Source organism: Arvicanthis niloticus, chromosome 18 (assembly GCF_011762505.2).
Source record: "Arvicanthis niloticus isolate mArvNil1 chromosome 18, mArvNil1.pat.X, whole genome shotgun sequence".
NCBI classification, from domain to species: domain Eukaryota; kingdom Metazoa; phylum Chordata; class Mammalia; order Rodentia; family Muridae; genus Arvicanthis; species Arvicanthis niloticus.
Window position 1 is genome coordinate 48495998 of NC_047675.1, and position 13461 is coordinate 48509458.

The following is a 13461-nucleotide window of genomic DNA, read 5'->3' on the forward strand; positions in this document are numbered from 1 at the left end:
CCCACTCAACAGAACCATTCACCAACATGTTTCAAGACCCATCTGGAAGCTGGAAACTGGAAGCTGCTAAAAGCATAGTGTCTGTCCAAGGGGTTGGCATCATGGCATCACCCCAGGGAGACGGGGGCGGGAGGGGGAGAGGTGGGGAAAATTCAATTGATGAAATGACATGACATAAGATGACTGCAGAGAAAAATGTCTTGAGCATGGCCTGAGAGATGTGAGGTGATGTTAGGCAGGAAAGGCTTCTCGGGGAGGTGACATGAGCCTGTGACCCCATGCGACCCATGTGAACTGCATATGCTCTGTGGGGAAGCAGCTTGGAGCATTGCCAGGAGCAGGTGCAAAGGCCCCAAGGCAGAGTGCCTTGCAGGGTGGGTGGCGGCCAGCCAGCTAGGCTTCTTGTTCACTCTGGGCTCTGTGGAGCTGCGGCTGCTGAAGTCGTGCCTCCCAGGTGGCGAGGACAGACGCCCGGGCTGGCTTGAGGCAGAAGCATGGCACACGGGGACATATTTGGATGTAAATATTTTCAGCGGAGAGAGCAGCTGGGAGATGAGGCCTCATCGGGAGCGTCTCTGTGGAAGCCTAGAGTCAGGGCCAGATGGGTTCCTCCCAAGCTGCACCACCATCCTCCGGAGGCTGTGAGGCAGGGTGGTGAGGCCAGGCTGTGCGAAGGCTGTTGGGAGTCTGGTAACCAGGCCTGGGTTCCAGCCTGTCCCTGGTTGGATATGCCTGCCTCCCTTACCTATTACAGGCTGCACCTGCTACCCCAGTTGTAAGGACAAAACGGGCACACATGTAGGAGGGGCCTCAGCACCCCAGCTAGGGTGACACACACATCGCTCAACACCATCTTCTTCTCTTTTTCTTCTTTGCTTCTCCAACCCCGGTGGGCCTGAGGTTAGGACGGAACTGGTGGCCCAGTGTGGTAGCCAGATGGCCCTTGCAGGAGCATGCCCTCAGGGTTCTTCCTGGCTGCGTGAGGCATCTCAGAACTCCTGCCTGTATGTTCCTGTGAGGACTGAATGTCCTCCAGAGGACCTGGAGCACTGCTGAGGACCAAATCGTGAACAGATGGGCTGTGTGGCTCAGTGGTGAGTGCTCCCCGGTATCATAGGACTCTAGGTTCCCGCCCAAGATGGCAGAAAATACAGTAATAAAATAAAATGCACCTGCTCCTCCCTTCTAGTCAAGGTCAAGTCCCAAGCCCTGCACTCGAGGCTGAATAGCCCTCTCAGAGCTCACAACACCCACCGGCTCTTAACCGTTTCTTTCCTTATGGTCTGTCTGAAGTCTTTCCAGACAGACATGAAGTTCTGGGATTTGAGATAGAGAACCCTCAGACATGTCCGGAAGCAATGGTTTCTACGGGTCTCAGTCAAGGACTCTGATGCCTTCTCTAAGATTGAGTGGGCAAAGTCCAGGTACAGACCCACGTGTCCGTGACTGGCCCAGATGTCTGGATGAGGCATGCGGAGGCCATGGTGTCCTTAGGGGGACTCTAGCTCTTTCCATTCCAAAGCTCTGAATGTGCTTGGTCGACTGGCTTGCCAAACCATGGTCCAGGATGGCCCCTGAAGCCTTAACGTTCACAACTTGTCACCACGACACTCAGGGAAGAAGTCCATTCCCAGAAACCTCTGGGCAGGTCTACACATTGACTTGTTCTACCATGGCTGGACATCGCTTTCCAGGGAGGTTGGTGGAGCCGGGGTGCCCTTGCTTTGAGCAAGGCACATCTAAGAAAGAAGGGATACACAATAGTGAGGGGGCTGCAGGGTGAGCACAGTGCACCAATTCATCCCTAGAATGCCACAGAGACATCCCCTCAGGCCTTACTGTGTACTGGGGTCAACTCAAGACACCTTGTGATTGACCTGGATGTGTACCACATGTCAGCTCCAGCTGCCCTGGCTGCCCTGGCTGCCCTGGCTGCCCTGGCCAGCCTAGATACAATGATGCGAAAAATCTCAGGCCTGCAGAGCCACGTGCTTCCCTCCTGGACAAAGCATAGAGCTACAAGCATCCGGACCCTCCAGGGTGCCCTTCATACACTCTCCATCTGGGCCACCCATCAAACACTGTCCGGCTACCAGCCTTGTGCATGCTGGGGACATGGGTCAGGGCTGAGTAACATTTCCAGAGCCCCACTGTCCCTTCTGAAGACTATGGAGTCTTCTACCTGGCTTTGTTGGACGTCTATCTCTGAGTATATGAGGAGCCCAGATAAAGGTTGTTCTTGCCATCGGACCTGAGTTCCAATCCTCTCCTTCAGCACCACACAAGCCTGTCCTGTTTCTTTACAGGATCCCGGGTCAAGCCTGATGGGTAGTTGTAGCCCCTCTCATCCCCACATAATGAAGAAAAGAGCCAGTGTCCCAGCCCAGTACCAGGTATGACCAGCTGGATGCTGTGCATTCAACCACACAGGCCAGGGGCTCTACCATGCAGGCACAGCTTGCTTGCTGGCTTGGGTTGTTTTACTATTGGAGTATCTTCCACACAGCCCCAGCTTCCTGGAGTCCTCCAGGGTAGGAGTATGGTACCTACTGGAAAGACAGTCCACAGTTGGTGACATGTGGGACCTAAGATATAGGCTGGACCAGCAGCAGACCCTCCGGTCCTCACAGATGATGGAAAGGCATACAGTCCGCAGGTCTCTTAGGTATCCCCCCAGTAGGAGGCAGAAGTGCCACTGTGCATAGGCGAAAACAAACAGCTTCATATTCCACAGTTGTGTCTGTGATTTGGGCCAGGTTCCCTCACTCTAAAAGCTCTCAGTTTCCCCATTCTTACATGGGACTGGGAGGGTGTTGGGAGAGGAAATGTCACTGTAGCCAGGAGGCCTTGGCCACAGGCGCAGGCTACTTTCCTGTGCTGGGCTTCTCAGCCAAGCATTCTCTCTCCCACTTCCCACCCTGCATGGTCACCAGGGTCATTGTCTCACAGGATCTGGTTGGAACTCTGAAGCTTGGGCACACCCACATCCGCACCCTTATCTCTTTCCTGGGAACTTCCCCCGGCCAACCAGAAAGGTGGAGTGGGGGTGGAGGGGTGTGTGGAGAGGTACTGGGTGTGGGTCCGGGCTTTCCTGCTACGACTTGATTAAAGGATATAGCAGTTGCTGGTGGCAGAATCTGCTGAGGCACTCGCCCCTTGGCTCAGCTTTGCCTGAGTTTATCTTCCAAGGGCTCAGTCTGACAGCCAGCCGTTGTCACAACTGGTATGAACTGAGGAGGTCACAGCATTGTCAGGTCTACGAGGCGTGACTACCAAAATCCACAACCAAGGTGTACATCAGAGTCCTCCCCAGGTACCCAGCAATATCTCTGGCCTGAGTACATGGTGCTCAGTCCCAAGTGAGACAGGCATCTCGCTCTGTCCCTCCTTCCATGCCTACCTTCCTCTCCTGCCTGACCACCCAGGGCACCTGTGTTGTGTAGTACTTACATCAGCCCCCAAGTCTAACTGAATCCAAAAATACTAAGCTGGGGCCCATCTGTCCGCCAACTGAGGAGCACAGATGTGCTATGGATTTCAGAGGCGACTGGCAGACAGTCAAGGCTGTTAGAAGCAGCACCTGCTGCCTGCTCCCCAGCTCTCTATTCTGCTCCCAGCCCCCAGAGCTTCCGGAAGAGGCCAAGGGAACATCCTGAGGCTGACCTACAAAAAGCTTCACCTACCATCTGGGAGGGTAGGGGATCTGGGGTCCAGCTGAGGCCCTTTGACCTGAGCTCCTACTTTGAGCCTGACCTGGAGGCTGTGGCTCTGAACTAAGACAGACAACAGCTGGGCATGCAAGGGCATGGCCACCCCAGGGCCTTTTACACCAGCCTCCTGCCTAGAACACCTTCCCCAGGGGCCAGGTGGTCCTCACCCCCGATGCCTTTAGCTCTCTGCTCAGATGCATGGCTGGGGCTTAGCTAATCTGATGGTTTGTGTTTTGCTTTGGGTTTCATGTCGAGAGAGGTCTACACACAAAGATTCTTTACAGATGTTTTATTCCCCCAATGACAGAAGAAGGGAGAGCAAGCAGGAGGCCATGGTGTTTAAAGATGCTGCCAGACACGATAGAAAGGATCAGGACAGCATTTTCCTGGAGGTGAGATCACTGTTCCTGAGGCCATGTTTCCTAGGACCTGGGCTCTGCAGATGCTGCCCTCTTTACTCCGACAGGTGCTGCCCGTGTGCGTGGCTTTTTATGAAGTCACTGTGAGGCGGTTTTGGGCGGGTGAAGTCCTGATGTCTGAATAGGAGCCAGGAACTGCCCTGAGGGAACCTGGCCCCTGAGGCCGGGGAACAAGATTGTTGGAGACGTGTGGGCTTGGTCAAGTGTTGGGGGGACATTGCACCCAGAACAGTGGAGACCCCTGACGAGGCCTATCACATGGCCCTCCTTCTCTCAGCTCTTATCTTGGCTTGGGTACTATGGGTGGCCATAGGGACTGTGGATGGACAGGTGGGGTCAGTCTCCTTTTGAGATCCTTTCTTCTACACCACTGGCTCCCTCCCCCGGAAGTTATATGAGTATAATAAGACCAAGAGTCTCCTCAGGACAAGGTGGAACAACCCATCCTGTGACCCACATCTGCCACCCACTTTTCCCAATTCCATACCAACGAGGGTCCCAGAGGTCCCCCTTACAGGGTCTGTATAGCAATGAAATCAATGGCCATGTCAACCCGGGACACAAGAGCTGCATTTCAACAGAGTGTCACTGGTTCATGTGCTGCACACAGGCAGGGAAGTTATGCTGGAGGGGTAGAGGGAACAGGCCGCCATGTGCCAGGCATCACTGTCCTCTGGTCCCCAGATCGCTGAAGTGTGGACCCAGTCCGTCCTCCTCATGTGGTCCCTTGGCTGTGGCATCCCGGAAGCAGCCATGGCCCCTAAGCCAGCAGACTCCAAGCCATGCTGGACTCCCTGACACCCCACACAGGGCTGTGGCAAGGACTACAGGAGAACTCTTCCTGTGCCTGGCTCACCATTCCAACGACAGCACCCTAACTGATGCCAACCACTAGACCCCTGCTCATCTGTAAAACGTGCACCAGAAGAAGGTATTTTCCTGAGGTCTCTCCAGCTCCCGAAGGGTTATTAACTATACTTCTGCCTGATACTCAGACATGTATGTTTTGAAGACAGCCAGTGTGTGGTCATCACAGACATGTGATTGACACATGTGTGTGTGTGATTGACACATACATCTGTGAAGCTTGTTTACACTTGCCCGTTGCTTGGAGTGCACTGATCCTCACACCCCGACAGGTGGCCGTGGTTCTTGTTTTATTTGGTCTTGTATCGTCCTGGCCTTTTAGTTGTGATGTGCACACTTTAAGGACCAGGCCTCTTATTTTGCCTCTATCATCTTCCCTACCAGGCCCATTGCCCGCCTTTCTATGTCCTCTCTCTGGGAGTACCCCTTAATGGTAGCCGTACTCTTCCCCTGAGCAGGATCAGACACAGCTCTGCCTCCTTTGTAAGGAGCCGACCTGTCTTGCTTTCTCATTCTACCCTGGCTTGGGCCTTTCTCCGTGATCTAAAAAGGAACACACATTTGCTCCCGGCCTCTGAGGCTTGTTAGTCTCATTCAAATGGTTTCAACAGACCCTCAAGTTACCCTGACAGGGCCTTGAGACTGAGTTAAAATACAACTGTGGCTTGGGACCACTGATGGATTAACACACAAAGGCCCTAAAACAAAGCCTGTCAGAGCCAGCATCCACCTGGAGGGATCCCAAGCACAGGCTCCTGCTGTCGGTCTGTACTTTGTGACAATGTGGCCACTTGGGGACAAACTTCCTCTGCTTTGTATGATACCATGGGGGAACTAGAAGCTGGACTAGCCCAGGCTGCAATGTACAAGGCCATTTGACATACTGGGATGATTTCTGAGCCTTCGTGGAGCCTGGGTGGGCCTGTTTGGGACATGTCATGGGAGATGCCATTAGGTTATCCTGACCTGCCTTAGTGTCTAGGAAGATTGCACATGGCTAGTCAGTGGGTACGAGGCATCGAGGCAGCTGTGGCTTCTACTCCAGCTCTGTGAGCCTTCCCTGTGCCTACTAACTCCTAACCAAGAGCTACAGGCCCACCTCTGCTCTGAACCCCCATTTCCCTGAACACAGGCACAGTTGTGTTCCAAGTATGACCACGTCCTCTCTGAGTCCCAGGGGCCTACGGAGGGCGGACGCCTGGCTCCAGTGGGCTCCGTGAGAGCTGCAGCATCATGGCCGCCTGTTCCCTCGACCCCTCCAGCACACCTTCCCTGCCTGCGTGCAGCACGTGATCCGGTGACACCGTTGACAAGCAGGTCTTGTGTCCCGGATTGACATGGCCATTGATTTCATTGCTATGCAGACCCTGTAAGGGGGACCTCTGGGACCCTCGTAAGTACAGAATTGGGAAAACTGGATGACAGATGTGGGTCACAGGCTGTGACTGCACCATGGAGCCCACGGCTGGCACACTCTTGAGGTTAGGGCATTTGGTTTTCTTGATGTCCGTCATTCTCTGGCTTTCATGTGACCTAGACAGAGGATGAATTAACTAAGGCTGTGACAAGGCCATGTTCTCGGATTCTGTCTTTGAGGGTAGCACCAAATCTCTCCCAGTCCTTGGAAGGTGATGGTAAAGTCTAAAATTTACCTTATTGTTGAATGATTTCCCCCTCTCCCCCCAGGGGGGAGGTGAAAAAAATGTTACTCACCCCAGATAGAGAAGATACCCACAGACCAATGAAGAATTGGGGTTACTTACAGCACATGGGGATCTCACCGATACCTATACTAACAGAACTTTTCCGGGTAATTTATGGGCAAAAGTCCTGCCCTAAGTCAACCTCCCATCCCTGATACAACCTGGGGGAGGGGTCTGGTGAGTCCCATGAGATTCATGAACTCCCTGCTCCCTCCATTGTGAGAGTCTCACAGGGGTGATAATAGCTACTTCATTTCAACAGGATGACGGTCATGTCCAACCAGGAGGGCACAGCTAAACACATCTGACCATACACAGTGAATTACACCATAGCTGGAGTGGTCAGGGGAGGCTGGGTGTTAGTCAGGGATTTTCCAGCTGTGGAAAGTAGAAGTTGGAGCAAGGGCTTGGGAGGGAGGGAGACCGGCACCTAGGTGGCTCACAGGAGGCAAAAAGGTCCCACGGCAGGGAGATCTTGGTGCTCAGTGCTTGGGTGGCTGGCGTGGAGCTGCCATCAGAGATGACTTGGCATTGCAAGCTTTATAAGTGCGAAGCCATAGTCAGATGAGACCAGAGCTGAGATGGAGTAACTGGGCTGAGCCAGGGGAGCACGGCAGCTGCCGTGGAGCTGGGAGTGAGAACTGATGGAGTCCGGGTAGAGCAGAGGGAGAAACCCAGGGCATCTGCTGGCAGGTAGGGAAGGATCCAGATGATCCTGTGTGGGAGGAGCAACTAGAGGTGCCCCTTGGGAGATATTAGGGTGGTGGGGCAGAGGTCAAGGGTCATGTTCGATACCTCATAGTGTGACACCAGAGAAGGAAAAGGAAGAGACCAAAGTGGAGCCTAGCTTTTGGAAGGTGATCAGCAAGAAGTCCTAGGAAAGCGGGAACCTAGAGGCCAGGCAATCATGGGTGTTCCCAGAGAGGTGGGAGTAAGGAACAGCAAGGCTGAAAAGAAGCAGACGGCCTGGGCCTCAGGGTCCCAGGCTGAGACCTTGGCCACGCTGTCGTGGATGCTTGCCTCTCAGTCGAGTGGTCCTGGCCGAGCCCTCTCTAGCCCACCCACAGCTGGCAGGCTTGCCTGAATCCCAGCTTTGAGGATCTGCCTCTAAAAATAGGTGCTGCCTGGGAGAAGAGGCAGATGGACAGCTGCCCCCTGGCCTTCTGCATCTGGCACACAGCTGTGCGGCCTGGCAGATCGCCCGGCCAGCGCGAAGAGCAAATGGAGCATCCTCTGCAGAGGAGGCTGCAGGCTGAGATGAGAGTGGTCCACAGCAGACTCTAGGTCCCAGGTAGCCCTAGACCACCCTCCACTGCCCATGTCCCAGATGCCCAGAGAGGGCAGGAAAGCCATAGGTAGACTGTTCTGCCTCCTCCAGGTCTGCTCTTCGCTCACAGCTGTGGGAGCTGCGGGCCAGCGTGTGCTTCTTTTTCTTCCTTATGATCACATCCACAATGACCATATGTGGACCCAGGGAGTCAAAACACATCAAGGGAGCAGAGAAGCCAGTGCCTTCCATAGCTCCAGCCTCCCTGGGGTTCTGTTCCTCTGAGCTCTGTTGTGAGTCCCTCTTTTTCTCACCAGGAAACTTGTGGTACCTCCCAGGAGTCAGGTAGTGCCAGCTTGACCAGGATCCCATGTCCTCCCTCCTTGCCTTGCATGAGGACTCCCGCACCTTTCTGGGAAGGGCCCGCAATGCTGATCCTGTATCCCTCATGAGAGGAACAGCCATGGCTTGTCCGTGGCTGCCCTGACAACTGTGCAGGAAGTTTAGGGAGCCGTCACGGCCGGATGTCTGCTCCTGAGCCAGAGCTGACAGACAGACACATGGAGCAGTGGTCAGCAGTCAGTGTCTCTGCTGTGTCACCATCTCCCAAACACTGTGACCTACTACAATCAGTGTCACCTCATGGAATTTCCATGCAGCAGAGTGAACACACCACAAGCTGACAGTTAAATCCCTTTGGACAAATGTGGGGGCCTGCTGTAGTCACTGTCTGCCTGTCTGCCGTATGCACTGTGCCTATCTGTTGTATATACTGTTCCCCTGTCTGCCGTATGCACTGTGCCCTAGTCAGTTTGCACAACTCCACCCTTCACCCCGAATCCATGACCCTCTAGTCACTCTGATGGATTCCTATCACGCACCCCCTTCATGTGCCCGCTCAACCCCGTGAATATTGTCATGTCACTCTGATGGATTCCTATCATGCACCCCCTTCATGTGCCCGCTCAACCCCGTGAATATTGTCATAGCACAGCCTTCTCCATGCCTCTCCTTGTTTAATTCCAGATGTTTCCCTGTTGGGTGTATAACTAATTCATTCTTTCTATTGCCACGAAACATGGGCCTTGACAGCATCGCCTATGTGACCCTGGATGACCTAATCTTTGGTTTCCATCCGGTCCCCACTCCACTGTACTGTGACTTTCATTGCAGGTCTCTCAGCTCAGTTTGCCTACGACATCTGCTCCTCTCAACACCCAGTGCCCACCTGTGGCAGGCCACCTGCATATAAGACAGAAACCTGGTTTCTCAGCTTCCTATGGCATCTTCCTTGGACCTGTGGCTGGGGCCTCTCTGGGGGGGGGGATTCCCCAACACCTCCTGCTTAACAGGGCCACCTGGGGAAGTAACGCTCCATTCTGATAATGTTGTGTATCCATCAGACCAGACCCACTGTCTCTAGCGTCGCCATTGTCACAGGCTCTTCTCAGGATCCAGCATGCCCCTCTGATACCCAAGCTTGCTATTGCTGTGGCCCCTTCCTCTTCTAGTTAACTTCTCTGTTTCCTCTGACCTGGACGTCTGGATATTCTCCTCTAAGCTACTGGGGAGTGGCCAGACCCTTCTGTGTGTTGGGAGAGTCATAGGGCAGGTGACTCACCATTCAAGGAGGATCTGACCCCCAGGTGTCTTGCTGAGCTGTTCAGGTGTGAGCAGAGTCTCACCATCTCCAAAGAAAGAGGATGAGGGGACTTTCCTCCCTCTAACCCCTGACCTTTCGCCTCATCGTGACAAAAATCATTTGGAATCCTGCTGGGCTCCAGGACTTTCTAATCTCAGGGCAGGATATTTCAGGTCAGATCTCAGTGGACGCACTAGGCCCTCATAGGAACATCTGGGTCAGCTGGGCAGCTTGGCTCCTCCATGGGTGACCTGGGAACTGCTGCAGCTCAGAGTTTTGAACAGAGGCTCAGAACCCCCAGGAAGAAGGAGGGGCATCTAACTGTGAGGCCCAGGGAGTCAGAGTGTATGCTTGGAGACCCACAGCCATGACTGCCCCACGGCTCTTAGGTCCCCTGAACCTGTTAGCTGGCTCCAGGTATGCTGGAGCCTCCTGCCAATACATCCTGCCAGCTGCCCAATCCCTCCCTGTATGTTAATCATTCATTCAACAAACGTCCCTTGGGCAGCTTTGGGCTGGAGTCACTCTTGAGGATTGAAAGTGGACTAGGTCGCCGTGGGAGCCGAGAGGGGCTCACAGATCATAGCGGACATAGTGGAAGCTTCCTGAAGCTGCTGGAACAGAAGACTCCACTGTACAGGCTTAAAACAGAAGCTGGGGTTGAGTAGGTGCCCAACGGGTAAATGTATTTGCTGTGAAACCAAGATCTGAGTTCAAATCCCCAGCACCCATGCGAACGAACGCCAGACATGTGTTTGGCTGTAACTGCAGTGGAGAAACAGACTCAAAATGGAGAGTTTCAGATTCAGCGACACACACACACACGCACACGCACACGCACACGCACACACACTGGCTCCCTCCTAAAGTGCTTGCCCTCACGTGGCACTTCCCATGTGTGTCTGAACCTTTCTTTTCTAAGAACGCTGTCAGTGAGTTTAGGACTGCTCCAGCACTCTCATCACAAAGATCTTTCACTTAATGTCACCTGCAAAGACCTTTGTAAAAATAAGGTCACTTTGCCATTGCAAGTTTTGAGACGCTGGCCTGTGGCTGAAGAGCCGATGGTCTTAGACCAGGGATCTGTGGGCAGTTGGGGGGGCGGGAGTTGGTGGGGGCAGGGGCACAGACTGCTGGAAGACAGACACACAGACGGGGAGGGGGTGAGGGTGGGATGCTGAGCAGCAGTGGGACTTTCAGGCCAGGAGACTTCTTCCCCAAGAGGGACCTCAGGGTACACTTCCCGTGTGCTGCCTAAAGGGGGCAGTAGGGGCAGGGCTGCCCCTCCACAAAGGTAAGAAGGGCTTCAGCTCGGCTCCAGCTCCTTCCAAAGTCTGGTGTACACATGACCTGTCCCGGCCTGCCTGCTGTCCCGCCCACTCGTCACAAGTTCCCAGCCAGAAGCAAGTGGCCACAGCTGATAACCTCCCAGAACCTTGGTTTCCTCATCTGTGAAAAGAAGATAACCACATCTCCTGAAATCAGGGGCTGTGTGGAGACACAGGCCAGGAGCTCTGAACCACAGGCAGGCAGCACAGGCCCCTCAGGGCAGCCTCTGAGCCTGCGTGGTCAGCCAGCATGGGATTCATTCTCAGGGGCTTGTGGGTCAGGCTCCTTAACCACCAAGGGGATGCTGAGCCATAGGTCACTTGAGAGGGGACAGATGGGGTGGGAACCAAAGCCCCATGTGTGGAGTAAAGACAGGCAGGGGGAAGAGGCCATGAGTGTGGAGCCAGGCGGGAAATCATAGCCCCACTGTAGACAGACAGGAACAGAGGGACCAAGGGGCTAGAGAGTGGGGCTCCACCTCTCCCCCTTTTCTCCAACATAGGCAAGGGGTGGGGGGAGAGGGGAGGAGGGCAGCAAGATATTGGCGGCCCACAGACTTGCCTTCTTGCAGAGAAAATATTCCCTGAAAGACATTAAATGAAGTAAATAGGAGAGATAAAAATGGAAGTATCAAGGCAGCAACTTCTCTTCTGATTATAAAGCAAGCCGTGGAGGCGGGGCGGGGCGGGCCTGCGGGAGACGCAGCTGCAGCAGCCGGCCCGGCTGATAAGGGCTCCAGCAGCCTGCGCGGGCAAGATAAAGCTAGTTGCCGCTGCCCTCAATCCCGGCCATCATCAATATTCACAGGCCTGACCAACTGGCATCGCAGATAGAATAAATATAGACTGCCAGCTATTACCAAGACCTTATTAATCCGCTTGCAGGCATTTAAAGGCCGTGGAAAATACGGGGGCTTTTGAGCACAACCATCAATAAATAGCTCGACTCATTATCAAATGCTTTCCTTGGGGCCCCTCTCCTCCCCATTGTCTCCGGGTCTCAACTTTCTCTTAGAGATGAGGTTTTTGCATGCAGATGGAGGGACCAGGTGGGGAGGATTCAAACACCTGGTGGAAGGGATGCCAGGGGTTTACAGCTGTCCCTGGAGTCCTCCTGAGCTCTGAATGCATTCTCAGGGCAGACCTCACTGCCTTGAGAAGTATGTGCTGGCATCCAACTTACCTCTTCCCTTAAGCTTGTCAGAGCCTGACTGGATGCTGGCTCACACAAGCACATTTATCACAGGAAGGGAGAACAGGGACATGCCCCGAGCAGCAGGGTTACTGCTGACACCGGGCTGCTCGCCTGCTCAGACCCCACGGCTCCTGGCTGTCATGGTGTGCAATAAGTCTCCTGTGGTCTGTTTCACTTTGGTGCCAGTCTCTCTTTGTAAGCGGCCTTGACAGGGGCCAGGCATCCAGGCAGCTGGCTCCTCGTCGGTGTCACATCTCTGTGGAGACACTTCCTTCCCTACAGAGGCCTTCTTCTGCCGGTCACTGTTCATACTGAGGCCCTCTCCCCACACACCAGGAAGCACCATCTCACCTGCATCTCTGCCCCAGAGTTCTGGCCTGTGGGAACACCTCGGCACATTGGGAGCGGGAAGGAGAAAGACTCTTCAGGTTTGGATGCTGGGTGGGGCTGGAGATACAGGATATACCGGCAGGGAGCCTAAGGTCAGTCAGTCAGGAAAGATGCTCCAGGCAGAAGCAATGGATGGAGCAATGGCTGAAAAGGAGAGAGGGGTGTTCCGCATGCATTCTGCCTCTGGTACAGCACCCTAACACCATCCTGGGCACAGCTCGTGCTTGGAGATCTTGGTTGGGCTCCTTAGCTGCATACCTGAGGCAGAATCTTGTGGCAAATGGCCTTTTGGAAGGTGACAGGAATATAGGGCCGAGGATGTAGAACCAGCGGGAGCTTGTACCGGTGCACACCCCAGGTGAGATGTTGGAAGCCATGTGGCATAGAAGCCACACCCCCACCCCACACCCCACACTCCCGATCTGCTTGTGGAACCAGGAGTTCCAATGTCCCTTCCTTGTTCGAGAGATCTCAATCCCCATCTCAGGGGTTGCATTATTTTTGTGTTATATGTGTGGATGCCTTGCTTGCGTGTGGGCAGGGGTGCTTGGAAGCCAGAAGAGGGCGTAGGATCCCCTGGGGCTGGAGTTACAGCTGGTTGTGAGCTGCCACGTGAACCGAGCCAGGGTCCTCTGAAAAACCAGCCAGGGCTCTCAACTGTTGGCTGAACAGTCTCGCCACTGCTCCCGTCTCTCTGGTTTGCTGCAAATGTGTGAGAGGGTTCTAAGAGCCAGACAAAGAGATACCAAGATGGCCAGAGACAAGGTCCTGCACTGAGCAAGGCAGAGCCATGGCATCATCATACCCACAGGCTGGGTTCAGCGCCCAGCAGAGCTTGTAGCTGACATGGTGTTTAGCTCCAAGAGCCCAGACAGGACTTCTGGAAAAGCCTTCACCCTTCTCCCTCTCCCCTCCCTCTCTCTTGGAAGCCACGCCCCTC

The 13461-nt window shown here is 54.3% G+C and overlaps 1 long non-coding RNA gene across 1 annotated transcript; it reads left to right on the plus strand.

The window, feature by feature from the left end:
- The first annotated feature begins 389 nt into the window (after window positions 1-389).
- Window positions 390-8969, plus strand: LOC143435005 (uncharacterized). The gene is made up of 4 exons (XR_013104956.1): window positions 390-1094; window positions 2307-2393; window positions 4018-4102; window positions 8284-8969. It is a non-coding gene; the product is annotated as an uncharacterized LOC143435005 (long non-coding RNA).
- The last annotated feature ends 4492 nt before the right edge of the window (window positions 8970-13461 follow it).